The sequence below is a fragment of the Manacus candei genome, unplaced genomic scaffold, assembly GCF_025592945.1.
Source record: "Manacus candei isolate 608988 ecotype Guabito, Panama unplaced genomic scaffold, ASM2559294v1 h1tg000015l, whole genome shotgun sequence".
NCBI classification, from domain to species: Eukaryota; Metazoa; Chordata; class Aves; order Passeriformes; family Pipridae; genus Manacus; species Manacus candei.
This window is the reverse complement of record NW_026138063.1, coordinates 661,415-680,737: the sequence shown is the minus strand read 5'-3', so window position 1 is coordinate 680,737 and position 19,323 is coordinate 661,415. Positions and strand designations below refer to the sequence as shown.

The window sequence follows — 19,323 nt, the reverse complement described above, 5'->3', positions numbered from 1 at the left end:
TGGGAATCAATACCAAAGCCTGGAGAAATGATTTCAAATTCATCTCTGCTCTGACATGCCACCTTCCCTGGAATGTGGGAAGCAAACAGTGAATCTTCCCCAGGTGAACACCACAAGTGGGGCTCTGACCCACCTGTGCACAGGTACAAAAGGGGTTAGAGGCACTGTGGGAAGCAATGGCTGTTTTTTCCTGGAAAAGTGAACAGCTGCTTTCTCAGCACTAAAAACTTTACCCAAGAATTCACAAAGGATCACAAGTTTGAAGTAGCAGCATGAGAAAAGATCTCGACTCTCTTTCATCAGTGCCACACTAAAATCTCTGACGAGCCACATGCCCTGCTGCTCCGTGTGGTTCTGGAAGAGCTGGCTGGCATCTGACAAAATAAACCTGGCACCTTTGGCTTGGTGGAAAACCCACAGCCTGCAGGGCACGGCCCTCCCGTGAATCCCTGAAAGGAGCACAGAGAAGTGACCTGATTTTCAGGAATGCAAACAGCTCCTGGTCCCTGACCCCACAGGTGCAGGAGACATTTTACATCACCATAAACTGCCTTAGATGGAAACATACTGATTTGATGACATCCAAACCTTTCCACCTAATTATCACACAGCCCTGGCACTGCCACAATAACCCACAGCAGTGGCTGTGGAGGGGACAGGGACAGCTCTCAGGGGACTGGGACAGAGGCCTTGGGCATCAGAGAACCAAGAGCCTTTCACAGCAGCAGGGGAGCCCTGTGGGTGCCACCAAGGCACAGGGTGCCACAGCTGAGGACACGCTGCCTTTGGTAGCTGACAGCAAGTTCTGCCTCTGGCAACCAAAAACTCAACACTTCTGGCCCTTTCTGTACAGTTTGCTTACACACTCATTAAATTAAGGCCATTCAATCTACTCAGTAATAAAGAAAAGGAGAGACTGAAATAGCAGGCACAGGCCCACAGGACAGGCACTGCAGGAGGCAGGGTGCACACCACCCTGAGGGCACCGAGCCCCGGGGCACCTCAGTCTGATGTCACTGCACCACAAAACACTAAGCCTGCAGAATAATTTCCACGGGAGGTTCAGCTCTGAGGTACATGAGGATGTTGGGGTTGATGGACCACCAACATCCATCACGGAGGACAAAAGGTGGACATGGAGTCCCCTCAAAGCAGCAGCATGGGGTGCCACGTGCAGCCCCGAGGTCCCACAGCACCAGCACGGGGTGACCCACAGCTGGAATCATGAAGGTTTGTGTTTATCTCACGGCTGCCACCACCGAAACAACAAACCCACAAACACACCTGAGTAAAGCAAGTGAACTGTCCCTGTCCAACAAGAACTTTAGAAACTAATAAAAGCTGAAAAAAAAAAGTCAGGAAATCTTTAAGAACGTCTAAGAAAAAATTCCACCTATTTTCCACAAGAGGGAACTCAGTGAAGCCAATGGCTTCTGCTTCTGACAGGACAGTGATTCCCTACAAACACCTTCACAATCAATGTCCAGCCCCTGTGCAGTCAGGGCAGCCCCCGGACCCGCGGGCAGGGACTGCCAGAGCCCACAGGAAGGCACCCGCGGTGGCAGGGACACACCCGTGACAAAGCAGGATTTAATGTGACTGTTCCTAACGGGAGCAGGAATCTCGAGGGAGCAGCTGGCCTGCACACCCCACTGGAGCAGAGAAGTGTCACTGTGTGATGACTTTATCGCTGTGGGGCCGGGGCTGGCAGGAGCTGCTGTGAGTGCTCCTGCTCTAATGAAGCAGTAATTAGTGAGCACCATGCACCAGCCCAGGGCAATGCCAGCTGCCCCAGGGTCAGCAGGAAACCCAGATCCACACACGTGTCACCCCTCCTGGGCTGAGAGCACACAGCTACAACCCTTCCCACAGCCTCACGTTACAGCACTGAACACAGGAGCCACGGCAACCAAACAAGGGATCCACAGCAACGAGACTGCATGACTTAGTCAGCAGCTCAGAGGAATTAATGACCCTGGCCACACACACCTACGAGTAAGGTCAACACTCGGGCCTCACGCCCAAAGGCACCCTCAGACCAGCAAGAGCCCCTGAAGCTGCTGCCACCCACTCCAGGGCACTGCCACGTGTCCCTGCCAGGCACCACCACATCCCACCACAGGGCACCCCAAAGTCCCACACATTTACTCTCTATTTCTATTGGCTGGCAATTAAATATTCCCGTTCTTTTGAATTTTTTCTTTTAAAGCTAATTCTGTCTGGTTTGAAGTGAAAATCAAAGAACAATCACTAAAGATAAAGACTAGGCTGACAGAAAGCTAGCCTTGCATCTTTCCTTAAATGTGCAAGACAGAACAAACCCAGCTCTTCTCCTTTTCCTCTCGACTGCGTCACGACTATCACGTAAGTAGAATCATTAGCTCGGGCCTTTTTTTCTGCACGTGCAGACACATGCAAACATACCACCTGAACTTCATATCCTACCAAAGGGGGAAATCCTTGTCCTCAGGTTAGACTATATGATTACTAGAAATCATATATAAGAGTAAGTTTTATGTAAAGGAATGGTAAATGCACTGCAAAAGGAAACGGGGAAAGGGCTCACTTGTATGCACACAACTCTCAGGGACACCTGATAAAGAAAAGTAAATAAGTTATGCATCTGCCACAGAGTTGTTCTTCTTGCTCATCTTGCTGGCTACTGGGTGTTGAAGCAAAGGTGTTTCAAGAGCAGAGGATCTGGTGGAATAGAGAGAGTACATATGAAATTTGTCGGCAAGCAAGTCCCGAGACAGGAGGGACATGCAATAAGTCATGTTTTTAAGAGACCTGGAGGCCAGCTCTCTCTGGTGGTGGAAAGACATGCTCATCAGAGAGGTGAGCAAAGCTTTGGAGAACCATCAAAATCAGTGCCATTCCCCAAAAAAGGGCAGGGGATAAAAGAGAAGATTTTGACAGGTAAGCCAGCAGCAGCACAGCGCTGCAGAGGGCTCTTCCTGGCCATGGAGAGAGCATGGCCAGTGCAGATGAGGTATCTGTGCAAGCAAAACAGACATAACACTGAATCTAAAACACAGGCTCTGGTACAAGCACTTATGATACACCTAAAGCCTCTACAAGTGAATAGGGAGGAAGCCCCCAGAAATGAGGAGAGCTCTGTACACGGCCACTGCTCATCAGCATCACACACAGAGCCTGACAGGAGGGGTACTATGCCCTGGAATTCGGTCACTGACAGAATTCAGCACATGCAAATTAAAACAATTAAAATTAAGATTTGTTACAGTGGTACACTGCCATAAAAAAGTAAAACAAAAGAGAGCTGCTCTCCCTGGCAGAGTCAGCCCTGTTGTAGCCTAGGGGTGACGAGTGGTTTAATTCTACAGATGAAAACCTGTTTTCCATTCTGTGTCAGTTTTCACACCCAATCTTTGCTGGTTACTACTCATGTCCTACCAGCTCTGTCCCTGTTCACTTCCAGAGAATGTTTCCCACACAGTTTGTTGAAATGCCACGTAATTAATGGTTCCTGGGCACAAGCACCCCCTGAGCCAGCAGCGGCTCTGGCAGGACCTGCCTGTGCTGCTGTGGGACCCCCAGACCTGGCACTGGGCAGCCCACTCCTCTGTGACACAGCAGCACTGCCCCTCCCGGGGCACTGACACCTCCCACACCCCACCGGTCCCATCCCACCTTCCCAAAAGCAAGGGAAGCACCTCAAGCTGTTCTAAATGCTCGGGATGTCCGAGTAAGCCCTCGGTGGCAGTGCAAAGCAAGGCCCTGAGTCAGCTCTGCATGGCCACCCCTAATACACAAAAATAACTTGTTTATTCCTCCTGAGGTGTTATTTTTACACCGGCAGTGCCGGGTAACCGTGGCCATTTGCTGTCACTGGTCCCAGCAAGGCACGTGGTGAGGGCTGGGTGCACGAGCCCTGCAAGGTGCCGGATCAGGGACGTCCCTGTCCTGCCCAGCTGTCCCATCTCGGTGCAGAGGGCTCAGTGTGGGGCTGGGAGAGGTTCTTGGACTCGGAGTGTGCACTCAGCCACTGCCCACCCTGCCAGCTATGCCCAGCACCTGAGGAGAGCCATCCTACACCTCCCCACAGCATCAGCCAGTGCCTCCAGGTTCCCGAACAGAGCTCCAGAGGGAAAACCTCCTCCCTTGATTTCTAATCATCTGGAGGAAAGCACTGCTTAATCAAAGCGTGCCTGCAGTTCCAATGAGGCAGAAACCACTCCTCCATGTGTACAAGCAGCATCTGTCAGCTCAGGACAGCTGAGGGCAACACTGCGATGCTGCCCTGGCTGCACCCACACCACTGCTCACACTGAGAACCAAATGCAGCTCTCCCTCCACAGACCCAACATGGTCCACAGTGCATTCCCAAAGTATTCAGTTAACACTCTTCCAGGGTTCACTACTCTTTATCCACCTGGCTTTGGTGGATACAAGTCCAACTAAGTGAATGCAAACATCCCTAAGGGCCAGGAATACCAAAATGTGGCTGGTGAGTTGTAAGTGGGAACATGATGGAGCAGGACAGAGGCAGAGGAAGCTGCTGGCAAGTAAATATTGCTCAACAGGACAGCAGGATTGGGGAAAAACTGACAGAGTGGAATAACAGGAAGTTTAGTCACTTCTGGACAAAAAAAGCGAAGCGTGTGAGTGGGGCGGAGGGAGCGGAGCGGCTGGAGTGCCGGGATGGGAAGGCAGGGCAGGCATGGGACATGCTGCTGTGGGCACTGGACCCACCAGAGGAGGAGGAGACTGTCCTGCCTGGGTGCCCCACTGCAGCAAACCCTTCACAAATACAGCAGGATCCTGCAGAGGCTCCTCCAGCTCCTGACTCGAGCTGATGACCCAGTTAACCCACATCTCCAGCTCCTCCTCCGCCCTTCTCAGCACAGAGCACCCAAACTGCTCAGCCTGGGGTGCAGAAATCACCAGGGGAGGCAAGGAGAGCTGAAATACAGCAGTCAGAATGTAAGGATGCAGCTAATTTTGAACAATCAGCATTCTCATTCAAAGCCACTGCAGGAGGTGGCAGTGTCTGAACCACGGCCAGCACAGGCCCCAGGGGCAGACCATGGGCTGTCCCACCACAGCAACACCCTGCAGAACATTCTGCTGCTGATGGAATTAGCACGTTTCTGCTGGCTCTCAAGCCATACTGTATTCAGACCATAAAGGCACTTTGCAGAAGCCTCAGGAGTGGGGAGGAAAGTTGAAAGGGAGATCGGGTTTCCCTGATGGTGATCTTCCACACTGGAAAGTGCCCACTACCCTTGAAATACGGTCTGCCCCGATCACTGATGAGGAGTAACAGTGCTGGGTGTTAGCAAAGGCACTAGAAAAACACAAACCCAAGATTCTACTACATCATTCAGAGAGGAATACTTAGCAAGAGAAAAGACAAATTTAAAATAATTAGAGGCTAGATAAAGAAACTCACCAAACCATGGCAAACTGAAGGCAAGCTTGATTAACAAAGTTGTTTACTGCTTAGGCAAATGAGGGAAAAAAAGGATATAAATAACAAAGGGTTCAGCAGTAGAGAAATAAGAAAACTTTAAAAAGTTTATGGTTCAAAAATTCCTACAATGAAGGTCTGTCTATAAGCAATTCAGACTTCAGTGGCAAAAAAAGATACCAAAAAAGTTGATATATTTGATATCGGGAGGCAAAGGGAGAGTTAAAAGTCCTTAACAAAGAACAAATTAAAGCAAGCAAGTATAGGAAAGGGAAAGTGTCATGGGCAAACAAAGGCTGACAGATCAGGTTTGTTTTACCTTGCAAGTGTGTGCTGAGGCACAGTAAAAGCTTCCTAAGCAAATAAACACCCTTCCCGTCCCTGCAGGAACTGCAGGAGCAAACCCGGGACCCGGGGTATGGCTGGAGGCCCTGCTGGGGTGGCACGTGGGGCCTCACAGGGAGCACTGCTCCATTGTCAGCTCTGGGACACACCTGCAGTGTTTCCTTAAAAAAATCCAACCCAAAACAAACCCAACCCTGAGGTGCTGTAGCAGCTCCATGGCAAACCAAGGAGCGGAGACATCCCAGCTGGCAGGCAGGGAAGGACACAGTGCCTCGCTGAAGCGAGCAGGCATGGGCACAGCAGGGATGCCAGGGCACAGCAGGGATGCCAGGGCTGCAAGGGGGCACACCGAGCACGAGCACTTGGCTTAATTTCTGATTTGGGGTGGCCCCTGGGCCTTGTCTGGCCCACGAGTAACAGCACAGCCCCGAGGCACGGGCTCAGCCCAGTGTCCAGCTCCGTGCCCTCAGGTCAGCTTCCACCCCCAGCACCACCACACCCATGACAGGATCCAGTAATCATTAATACCAGGACACAGAAGCACTGACCATCGCTGGAAGTGTTGACCTGTACTGGTGCTGAATTCCTTGCTCAGCTCTGTGCTGCACTCCTGACGGGGGAAGGCAGGATGCTGGGCTCAACAGGCCCTGTATCACTCACAGGTTTTTTTTCTCATACAGCTCAGGAACAACTTCCTGCACTAAGTGCTTTCCAGGCCTCCTAACACTGATATTGCAGATCAATATTTCACAAGGAAAGCTGCCTGACAGGTGCGTTGCGCTCATTTAAGCGTTGCTAACAGGCAGTGCTGCTGCAATCACACACTCTGCACCTCTGCTACCTTCTGCCCCAGAGGCTTGGCCTCACTCACTTTCCACATGAAACAAAATGACAATAAAAGGACAGAACAAAAGATCCCCTGTAAGACAGCATGCAAAGAAAGACAGTATCTATCTGTACTGTCTGCACCAGCACAGTGCAAATATAGTTAAGGCTACAAGAAAACATCACTTGGTCTCAGGAGCTCTCTATCCCCTCTCCATTAAAGCCTCTGTATAGGCTTTATTTTTTAAAATGCAACTCTTTGTTAAGCAAATACACACAGAGAGCAGAGGTCAGTGTCTAGGGACAAGGACCCGGTGAGAGCCCGGTGTGTGCTCAGAAACACAGCTGCAGGGTGAATATTCAGTGTCAAAGCCTTGAAAAGCTCAACCTTCTCAGTCACATACTGAGGAAAAAAAGCTCAGAAAAGCTTATGAAATATGTGACAATGACATTAGAGGAGCAGAAAGAACACATAAACAGCAGAAGCTGTTTTTCAGTGTCTGTAAGCCCTCACAGAGCACCTGGGCTCTGCAGGAACACAGAGGTGCAGATCCATCAGCCGTGAACAGAGTAGGTCAGTGCACATGGACTGGTGGGAAACCCAGGTGGCAGGATTTATTTTTCTAAAGCTAAATAATCACAAAACTTGCCAGAACACTGCTCTGCAGTCAGAACTCCCTTTGATTGTTTATTTTCACACGGGCATTGACGGCTGCCCTGTCCTGTCCCAAAGCCGAGCTGTGCAGACAGCGGCAGCTCCTCTGGAGGGAAGCTCAGCTCCCTGCTCCATCCTGGCAGCCACCCCACGGCCAGGCGGGGGGCCCATCCCACAAGGAAGGTACAAAAGCCCAAACCCAACAGTGAAAAGGAAAGGGGGGTAATATCTGTTTTACAGAAGCAATCTTTCTGTAGGAAGCAGCACTTTCAGGAAGAATTTCTTCCCAGAAAGGGTGGTCAGGCACCGGAAGGGTGGAGTGGTGGAGTCCCCATCTCCATCCCTGGAGGTGTCCAAGGAATGACTGGATGTGGCACTCAGTGCTCTGGTCTGGTTGACAAGGTGAGGATCAGTCACAGGTTGGACTCGATGGTCTTGGACACCTCGTCCAACCCTACTGACTCTGTGATTTCTGTCACTGGCAGTTTAAGCCTGTTGCAAGACATTTCAACACTACCCTGCTACCCTTCCCATCCAGGCCGAGGCGAAGGAAATGCCACCTCTGCAGATATTATCTGAGCGTGTGTGAGCTCAAACACACGCCCATGACCTGAAGACTCAAACGCTCTCGCTTGAAGTGTTCAGCCACATAGCTGGTGGGAAATGAAAAACTTTCCATGTGTGGGAGCCAACCGAGCTGATGAAACAAACAGGAACATTCAGAGGGAGGACTGGCGTGTCATGATCTCATTGCAGAAGCACTTTTTCCCCAGGTTCAGCATGTGTGAGGCAGAACCAAAGCCCCAGAGATGAGAGCATCAGCCTCAGGGCTGGGCTGCAAGGCTGCCTTACAGGTGCTTGCTCTTCAAAAACCCAAATTCTCTTTTAATATATTTCACACAGATCTATGAGAGGAAACAACTTATTTCTGAGTATTAAAAGGAAATAAAATCACTATTAAATTCCCCTCTTTCCCCTGACTTTTTTTTTTAATGTGAGACCAGACTGGCTCTAAACACAGTAAAACAGGAAAGCAGTACAATAGCAAATGAGAACTTTTCTACCCCACAACGTCCCTACAAAGAAACATGTTCAAGGTGAGAGCTTTGCTCACCACTATGGCCAAGCCCTCAGAGCCCCAGCAAGGGGTTTCAGGGGAGCTGGAGATGCACTGTTCCCAACAGCCGGTGCTGCTCTTCCACAGCACCACAGCCACTGGGAATGCCTGCCTTCCACAGCCCCATCACCACTGGGAATGCCTGCCTTCCACAGCCCCATCACCACTGGGAATGCCTGCCTTCCACAGCCCCATCACCACTGGGAATGCCTGCCTTCCACAGCCCCATCACCACTGGGAATGCCTGCCTTCCACAGCCCCATCACCACTGGGAATACCTGCCTTCCACAGCTCCCAGGGCTCAGACAGCTTTTATACAACATTAAGGAGCAGAAGCTGAACTGAGTAATTTGTCAGGTGATCAAAACAGAATTTGAGCAGTCACTCAGTGAACAGAGAGAAAAGAATGTAACAGCTATGCATGGTGCTGGACAACTGACCTGTGGCTGTACTCCAGACAACAATAAAATCCAGAAATGCTTTCCAAATCTTAAATCTTAAATATGGGTGTATTTTTAGCAAAATTTATTTTCAATTTGTTAAGGCACAAAAGAATTTCTTAATTCACAAAAGGTCTTTGCAGCTGCTGAAGGCTCCTTCTTACGTACAAACCTAAAGTCAACACACAAAACACACAGCCTGAAAAAAACCTGGAGGAGCCACCCAGCACCAGTGGCTGCAATTGCTGGAATAACGCACAGCAAGGGCAAGGATTTGAGAGACACGGGGCCTCCTGCACACCCCAAGCCCCCCAGAACAAGAAGGTTCTGGAAGTTTACACCTCCTGACCATCACCTGCCTTCAGGGAACCTTGCACATGTCACTAATCTGGGCTGTTCATACACATACAGACACATATATACAGTACACAATGAGCATATACACAGTCTATAGTGTGTACACGCACAGATGGACAGCCCAGAGTAAAACACTTAGTTCACAAGTATCACAAGTAACTTTAACCTTCCACTGTAGCTACTTTTTTATCAGTGTCTAACCACGCAGGTATCTAAAATCATCAGAAACCATAAATGTGGACAAACACTGTGTAAAAATATTTCACATTGTTACAGACATTAACAGTGTCTTCAGCCAGTGGCCTGAAACATGAAGAGGAGACCTCACTTTCCTCTCCCAATTTTCAGTGCCTGACTTAATGAAGCCAAATGCTAAAGGACTCAAACAAGGCAAAACTATTTGTGCTTTCCTCCATAGTAAAACAAAATAAACCCATCAACAAGTATTAGTTTTCAGACATATTTAATCACACCAGTAGCCACACTTGGAACTAGGTGCAAAAAACCTATTGCAAAGAGCTGGCAGAAACTGGGAACCAACACCTTTTCTCAAGGAGGAATCTGGGAGCCTGTCTGCACACTGCATCCCTGGGGCACTGCCTGAGCTCTGGGTTCTCCCATCTCCTGGGCTCTCCTTTTGCTTCCCCCAGCTCCCCTCTGCTCTGTTCAAACACAGCCCTCTCTTCTGTGCCATCTTCCACGTGGTCTAACAGCACCTGACCTCTTCAACCTCCTGCCTTTTGTCTCTTCTCTGTCTCTCCCTTTAATTTCTTTCTCTCTCCTGCTTTCTCTTCTAGTTAGAGACTTAATCACCTCCTTACACATTTTACTTTGGTGTGCTGAGGAACTCCTGTGGTCATCACCACCTCTTTCCCTCCGGCTGCCTTCTTTTCTCACTTTCCTCTGGTATCTCCACCTCTGTGTGCTCTGAATGTGCCCCTCACCCACGGGTACCTCCCCTGGACCTTTCTGCTACCTTTGGGTGCCTCTCCAGGACTTCTGGAAAAGGGTCCTTGCTTAGCCCATCAATCTCCTTCTATTTAACACACATTTGAGTTGACTTGTTGCTTATTTAACAATCGCATGCAGAAAAGTTAATTTCTCACCAACATTCACACATTTGCTATGCCTTTAGGTTATTTTTCCCAAAGAGTTCCCTGAGCTTCCTTGCAAACCTGTCTCCCCTCAGCACCAACACTGCCCCGTGTATTCCAGCCTTTGGCAGGTGAGAGCAGATATGACCCCGTGTGCTCACTGCTCTGCCTGCACGCCCATAAAAAGGTAACCACGAGTGTTTTCTGAACACAAAATGCAACATGCAAATAACCTGCTACAAGTAAGTTACTGGGGGAAAAGGAGTTTAAACACTTCTAAACACTTCTCCCAGTCATGTTTTATATGACTGTCCAACCCTACACCGCCCTGACCTTTGCTGGTGCCATTAGGAAAGGGCAGTAGTTTTACTTTCATTGCAACAAAAAACTGAGCTGACTTTGAGGTCTGGAGACTCCTTTAACTCCTGCTCTAAAAAGTTTATAATCATTTCCAAAAAAGCCAGTTTTAACCAACACTGCATGGTGTTACTGTTCTAAAAATCCCTTACTTCCTCCTGTTCAGTCCAGCTACAGAAAAGACCAAACTGCCCGGTCCTGGCTGCAGTGAGCTCACACTTTGCTGCAGGTCTATTTTGCCAGCTGCAGCTCCACACACAGTCACTTCTGTGCAACAAATGCCTGGCTTGGTGAGGGGTTCCCCTGACCAACCAACCCCACCACAAACCCCCCAGCATCACCAGGAAATATTTAAATCACTAATGGGTTTTTTTTTTTCAATGAAAAAATTCCTTGTGCTCCACTGTCAACAAGAACTTTGCATTGTAAGGTACTTTACTTGGAATTAAAGCTGCCACATATATCCATCATCCATCCATCCATCACCCACACATTCCCTTGTGCAAGGGAAGCATCTCCCTGTGCTCCACAGACACGAGGTGCAGCTGCAGTGTTCAGGCAACAACTAGAGTAAGTAACAAGGTAAGGGATACAAGGAACTGACTCTTCTGTTTCCTCTGAGGTGTGTCTAGTGAGTGTGAACTCTTTAACCCTTCAGTGTGCCCAGTCAGGGGCTCTTCCAGCTGACCTGCATTCATATTTGGTTACAGTCACTGCAGACACCCCAGCTATCTCCTGACTCAGCTCACAGCAGGGAAGATTTTATTTTACCAGGGCACGGACAAGCAAGAGGATGTCGATGCAGATGATCTTCTGAACACACCCTACCACCAGAAAGTTGAATTCCAGGCACAATTTCCCATCTACAGCTGGCTCTAAACCCCGATTCCACTGTAAGAAATGGGAAGGGACAGCAGAGCCAGCAGCCCATCCCGCTCCAGCTCTCCCTGTCTGCAGTGGCACAGTGTGCTCTGAGCTGCTGCACAGACGGCCCAATTCTGCTCAAAGACACCAACCAGCTGGACACTTTTCTCCCTCCTAGCATTTGCTTCAGCAATGTTTATAAGGAGTCCCAAGGCCCCAGAAAACATTTCATTCTGCCTGTTCTTTTCAAAAGACTTCAGTTAAATGTGCACACTCCTGTTCCGATATGACAGAACAAATGAAGAAAAACGGAGTTCCTGACACTGCTGTGCTGGCTCCTGCACACCTAAAAACCTGCCAGGCTCCTGAGGAATGAAAACCTCTCCCTGGGCTAGCCAAGGCTGGAAAGATGCTCTCAAACAAAAAATGTGCAACCTCCCCCTTGCCCAGTATCAAAGACCAGCACTGAAACTGCACAGGGTTTTAGACTGAATCCTGTCAGGATAAGGAAATTCCCTTCTGCCATGATCAGTCTGTGCTCCCAGAGTGTGACCACTGTCACACACTCGCCCTGGGACTCTGCCTGCTCGCTTGCACGCTTCCACACATGGTTATTCCACAGGTTCCTCTCCAGCACACATAAATCAATCTTACCCCAGTGATGTTTACAACCAGCTTGTGTTTCTGCTTTCAACATTGAGAATGTTTTTAAAACACCTAGAGAAGGGACAGGGAAAGGGAAAACAACACTGGAAAAGCTGGATATTGAAGGAGCATTAACACTGCTAGGGGCTCAAATGCCACAGGGCTCCTGATGTTCCCAAATTTCAGCAGGTGGGTACTTCCCTTGGACAGCAACTCCATCCACGGCCAGGAGACAGGAACAACTTAATAAGAGCAGAAAACAATGAGCTTTACTCCTGTGAAGTGGTGGTTACCAACTACACCTGCAGCTACCTGGGGTTTGCTGGCTGCTCCTGGACTGTGGGGGGTTTCACTGTGTCCCCAAACAAATGACCTGCTCCCAGGGGATACCACTGACCCCATGACCTGCCCCAGCCACAAACTGCCACATTCCACCTTGGGTTCAACGGAGTGTTTGCTCCTCCTGGTCCCACAGGAATGTCCCCCAACAGAGGTGGCCTCAGAGCCACCCACCTTTCCCAGCCTCCCAGCCCCCACTCTATGCCAGCTGCTTCCTGCTCCCTTGGGCACACATGGACATGTGCCCTCCCCTGCAGCCAGCACAGCAGGAGCAGCAGTGTGCACATACATGAAGGACAATTGCCACACTCTGCCATTCCTCTTTTTCAAATTTAAATCTCCATCTCACAACTATTTATGTCTCTATTTAAGCCTGGAATTATCCCACGCAAATTCACTGAAATCACACCAGCAAAAAGTAATGAGCTTTCTTTGCTCCCCAAGCTGCTCCTCTCCTCAAGCAGCACTGTCTCTCTTTTTGCTAACTCCGAAGTATTTCGCCAAGTTAGGAATGGTCCAGAGAACTTTGGAGTCGAAGAGTGTCTTTCCAGGAACTTGACGGGACTTGAAATGCTCTGAGACGAAGCTGGATCCAAACCCACCTCCCCAGCCGGCCCCTGCCCCTGTCCTGCTGCAGCAAACTCAGCACTATGGGCACCCTCCCATGGAGCAGCACCAACACACCCACCATCCCACTGCTGGGCAGCCAGAGGACTTCGCAGGATCTCCAAGGATTTGGGAAGTTTATGCAGTGAGTGCGGTATAACAAAAATGCAGTCTGGGGAAGCAGCTTGCCAGTGCCAGGGTGAAGTCCCCCAGCATCACTATGCTGGATTTATTCCTCTTCTTTAAAAAACCACTTCATCAGATGTATTTTCCTCTATTTGATCAAAACGTTGCACTTGCTTTCAACTACCTCAACACATGCTCTGCATCAGTTAAATCCTCAGATGTTCCCTAATGAAGAGGATAAGTCATAAGTATCTCAATAAATTCAAACATGAACCCTAAGACAGTTTTCTTACTTGCATAATCCTGTATTTCAGGACCTGACAATTCACTGTTGACTTAAATCTCACTTCAACAGCAGTAATCCTCCTAGTGGCACCATGAAATGAGGGACAAGACAGAACTCTGGATCAGGATAAAAGCAGCTCTCCTTATTTCTGATTTGAGTGCTGCTGTGCAGCCCTGGATGGAGAAACAGGCTGGACCCCCAGCCCTCACATGAGCTCAGGCAGGGCCAGCGTGGAACAAAAGGAAGCACAAGCAAACAGAGAGGATTGAGGAGGTGCCTGTTACTGACCAGCCCCCAAATGATGCTGCTTCTCTCTCTTAACAGGGTTGTCTGGACCTGATTGAATTGGTAGGAGGGCTGAGGACTCACCTTGACTTTGGCCAGTGCCCTGGAGAAGAGGCTCCTTCTCAGGCATGGGCCATGCTTGGACACAGCAGCTGCTCCCAATGGGAAGCACAGACTCCCAAGCAACACCAGCGGCAGCAGTTCCTAAATGACATCCAGTTGGGCTAACGAGGCTCTGCCGTCCCAAGGAAGAAACACCAGCACAATTCCAAAGTCAAAAACCAGATGTGATCATTTGGTCTTCAGTGTAATTTGTTGCTTCCAACAAATTTCAGAGAGCCTTGGCAACAAGGCGTCTGTACTTGGAAAAACAGAGACTTGGGGTCATCCTGGGAAGGAGAGAGGCCTCACAGGCTGCTCCTGACCACACAGTTAAGACTTGGGCAAATGACTGAATATTCTAGACATGAGGTTTCCTTATTTTATGCCCTTTTACATTTCCCTTGCAAACTAGTTCTGAATTTTACTGATTCTGACTATGCCCAGCAGAGTTCCAGACTGTAACAGAAGCCCATGCTGGTTTCTATTACATACAGCCTCTAAAAAATTAGTGCAAATGCTGCAGAGCAATGTTTTAATTTTTATTTAATTTCTTCCTGCCGAGGCAGAGCTGAAGCTGTAAAATGAGCCGTAACTCTTTTGTCCAAGGATCTGATAAGATTTCAAAACACCATTTATCTTCTCAGAGAGGGACACACGTGCTTTGGATTGTTTGGTTTGTTAATGGACTATTTACCACTCAGCCTAACAATTGCCCCATTTTCCCTACGTATTTGCCACTTTCCCTTCGCTTCCTCTTCTGGAGCTCAGCCTGTTGGCAAACACACAGGCTGGAGAGGAGAAAAATGGCAAATCAGACCTTAGGAATTTGAACACTGTTTATGTTTTCATTTTTTGCCAAGGGTTACTGCTTTACGAGCTTCCTTGGAATCAGCCATGTGTCCATCTGCCTCCCAGCCCGAGCCTCAGCTCACCTCTGTGCCCAGAACCCTGCCCCTGCCTCACGCTCCAGATACCACACAGGTAAAACTCACCTACAGTCACCTGCTCAAGTGTTCCGGGTTTTTCCTTCTGCCTTAATTAAAGAAGAATCAGAGCCATGATCTGCCATGTTCACATTACTAGTCAGATACACTTACTGGGATTTTCTTTTCTTCATTTTAAAAGAAATAAGGTTTTTATTCTACACCCTTACGTAAGTGTCACGCAAAGAGGAACAGCAAGTCAAAAAATTAACAGTTTTTGAAGCAGTGATGAAGTAGAGAGACTTGAACAATTAACAATTACATCTCTGAGGCGGAAGAAATAAGGTGCTCACCAATTTTAACAATAATTCATTTATATATTTTTAAGGCTTCTTGGTAAAAGGTGGTAGCCACTTCTACAGAATTCAGGAGTTTCATTTTTAAAAAATAAATACTTCTACACTGAAAGATAAAATACTATCATAACAAGTACTGGTGGATCTTAGACACAAAGCACCACAGCTTCAAGCTCAGACATCATCAGTGAAGAGACTTGCACTCCTAGTTTCCAGAAGCAGAGAAATGTGTAAGTTCAAGACTTTTCAGCTATTGAAGGGAGAGTAGGAAAAAGCTTTTACACTTCACTGGGACACCCAGCTTAAGTATGAAGGAGCTGCCTTAGCCGGAGAGTAACTCGAGAGAGCAAAAATTGATTTGGAAGCTGCAGAGTCTGGGGTGAATGTTCACTCCAAAGGGAGGTGTGTGACTCCATTCACCATGTCCACTGAAAAGCCAGCAGGTTTTGGGCCACAACAACTCCCACGCTGCAGAAAGCCCAGGTGGAGCCATGCTGAGCCCTCCTGTGTCACACTCCCCCAGCACAGGGCAGCAGAGCAGGGCAGCCCCACACTGGGGTGTCCTCTGCATCTGCAGCCTCCCACAAGATTTGCATTTGACATCTCTCTCCCCATTGTTCAGACATCTTTATCTCAGCTTTCAGGAAACGCAGATGACTCATCTATCGGAACATCTGACGAGGCTAACGTAATTTCAAAATGAGCTCTCCTTAGGCTTATTTTTCCAAGCAAAAAAAAAAAAAAAATGAAGAAAATGTTTCAAAATTACACTAAAAATCAAATTTCTGTTGCAAACCAGCTTCCTGATTTAGGAACTCGAGTGCTTATTTTTGCTGTAGACAGTCTAATAGGCTTTTAGGCATCCAAATTTAGGGAAAAAATCCTACGGCATTTAAACAAGGCAGAGTCAGAGCTGGAGCTGACTCAGCCGCTCCAGCGCACAATTTGAATACACTACATAATCATTCTTGGTTTAAAATTATCCTCCTAATATCTAAGGGCCAGATTACCCCACACAAGTTCATCTTGATTTGTGCACTCCCCTAGGCCAGCCTTGCAGGTTTCATCAGCACTAATTAGGCAGCAGGACAACATCCTGCCGGGGCTGTCCCGGCCCTGACCTCCTCCTGCAGCACCTCGGAGGCTCCAGCCACAGGCCTGGCTGCCTCCTCCTCCCCACACTCCCCATTAACACACACCAGCAGCTGCTTGTTCCCCCTCACAGGTAAGAAGGAGCTGCCAGGTATGCCAGCAGGATGTGTTGTTCCCCAACAAGTGACAGTGTCCAGAGCCCAAGGCTGCAGTGCCACCGCTCCTCACACAGTGCGGGGCAGAACCCCGGGAGTCAACACCCCTCTCCCTGCTGAGCCCTACGCAGAGTCTGAGCATTCACTTCACAGGGAGGGGGAGAAATAATGAAAAAAGAAAAAGAAGTGCCTTACCCAAACCTAAAGTTCCACTTCTGGCACCTATTTTTGCCTCCTCCAGGCAGGGCAGGGCACGGCAGTGGCGTTTGCCCGCGGTGGCTGCGTGCTCCACGCGCTCTGTCCCCTCCGTCCCCCGCTCTGTGCCCACAGAGGACATCTGGGCAGGGGCCAGAGGTGAAGGGCACTGCCACTGCACAGGGTCCCCTCCCAGTATCTGCTGTGTCTGTTTATGTTCTAAATATAGCAGAGCACAAGGGCCATCTCCAGCTCCAGAGAAGTCCTGCTCCAGGGGCTGCAGCTCTGCAGCGCTCACACCTGCCTGACGTCAGCTCTCACACAGCACACTCACACCAGATCTTGGGAGTGATACCAGTGACAGAACACAGCATCACAGACTGGTTTGGGCTGGAAGGGCCCTTAAAGGCCATCTCATTGCAGCCCCCTGCCAAGATGCATTCTTAGTTTGTGAAAAAAACAATTCAGTGGCTAAATATATGTTTACCTGCAAGAGTTAATGTAAGAATAGCTGTTTAACTAATACTAACATTATATACATTTAATAAGAAATCAAGTACTTTAACATCAATGTAAATTTTTCAGTGTACTGGTATTTTAGTAAAGAGTAGAGATATTACATATTGAGTTACTGAAAAATTAAAAATTATTTTTGAATGTCCTAATAAAAAATCTTTTTTTCTCTGTGCTAAACTACTGACTGACCTTACAGGGTCTAGATGGAGCCGGTGCAGCATTTCCCTAAATTGTTTTTATAGAACATCTAAAGTTTGGGATATTGCAGACAAGGTAACACAGTGACTAGTGCTGTTCAGCTCAGCACACACCAAAACTGACCCAGAGCTGACACAAACCCAAAACTGAGCAATGGCTTCAGCAATGGGCACTGGGAATTCCCAGAAGGAAGATATTCCCTCTTCTGTTTACCCCAGGTATTCTTGTACATGATAGAGCTCCTTAACCCCCCAGCCCAGCCCAGGGCAGCCGCTGGCAGGCAGGGGTGCCAGGCCCACGCCGGGCCCACGCCAGCCCATCAGGAGCAGCTCCCCTGCCCCGCGCCCCGGCTGCGGCGAGGGATCGCCCGAGCCCCGGGAGCCTCTCCAGCACACAGCAGCTCTGCCACAGGCCAACCTTTCAGCAGGAGCACAAGTAAACAGCTCTGGTCAGCAGAGTATTTTTAAACAGCAGATTCTTTCGAGCTCCCAGCTTGGTCCCTGCACTGACTCCCCGGGGCAGCAGCAGGCTCCTCTCCTCCAGGATCTGCAGTAACACTGTAAGCTAACTACGGTTATCACCCGCGGACCTTGCAGCGCTTGGCAAAGGTCATCGTTAGCTCCTGCATTAAAAAAGGAAGCAAAGAGCCCTGATGACGGCAGCAGAAGGGCCAGCCGTGCCACCGGGGCTGGGGAAGCCTGGCCAGCCTGGTTCATCCCCTCTCATACAGACACCAGCCCACACTGCTGCCTGGCTCCAGCACCGCCGGCCTCCCCAGCCAGCACTGACGGAGATCTTAAGGCACTTCCAACAACGCCAGAAGTCTGAGCAGGGGATGCTGGCATGCAACAAACCTGGGTGATGCGTCCTACGGCAAAGGAGATTCATGTCCAGTTCACTCTGGTGGCTGGTTTCCACCCTTTTGGCTGGATCCTCACCCTGAGCAGCGCAAGGCCAGCAGGGTCAGGCTGCTGTGGCTGGGAACCAGGGGACACTGCAGGTGCTGCTTCACCAGCAAACCCATCCTGGTGCTCTCAGTCCCTCACGCAGGGACAGGCTGGAGGCTCCAAGGCCAGGCCTGTGTTCTGGCAGCACTGAGGTGACACCGCGGGGCTGGGACTCCCCGCCAGCACTGGCTCCGCTCCTACCTCCCACACTTGTTTAATGCATAAAAACATCTTATTTCGACATTTTAAAATTAAAACCCCTGCATGCATTTTAATTACCGTAACTTTAAAACAAATTTCAACAACACAGAAACAAAATCATTTCCATTTCTGCAAGTTAAATCATGGCTGGGGGTGATGGGGTGGGTATTTCAGGCCCAAGAGCACTGCAAAGCTTTACCCTCTACCCGATCCGAGACAAGACACGTTTTCAAGCTCGGGATGTTGCAGGATTGACACAAACCCACTGTAACCCACTTCCTGCCGGCTGCGCCGGGGCCTGGCTGTGCACGACCTGCAGTAGCTGCTACAGCTACAACTCCCTCCCCAAGCACGTCTCTGCCAGCAGCCAGCTCCACACACTCACTCCACTTCCCAGGAGCTGGGCCCAGCAAGAGAAAATTACACTGGAGAAAAAACTGACAGACAGATCTCTGCTTCCTAACTTCTGATTTTTTCATGACTACTGAATTAATTCTGTACTGTTTGTGGGATGAGTATTTTACATAGTTTATTTAATTCATGAAAAACTAAGGGAAGGCAATGGGACCCACACATTTGACGCCCATCACTGGAACTACAGCTACAGTGAAACAACAGTCATACATTTACAGCACCTAGCTTGGATATGTCTCCTGCAAACCCTCTCTGCTCCTGCCCTGCTTGCACATCCAGAGGCACCTTGCCTTCTGCTAAGTGCTGTCCCTCCCTTAAGCAAGTGCATTTAGGAAAAAGATGGGATAACCACAGCAGTGCCAACCACAGAAAGGCAAGCAGGGTGCTCACAGACACCCAAATAACCCAGGGAGGAAAACACTCTTCTAAGGTTCACCATCAGCTGTCCA

General features: G+C 49.2%; 1 protein-coding gene across 13 annotated transcripts in view; it reads right to left on the bottom strand.

The window, feature by feature from the left end:
• MBNL1 (muscleblind like splicing regulator 1) overlaps positions 1–19,323 on the bottom strand; it is a 71,871-nt gene that overhangs the window by 35,808 nt on the left and 16,740 nt on the right. The gene's annotated exons all lie outside the window — the stretch shown is intronic.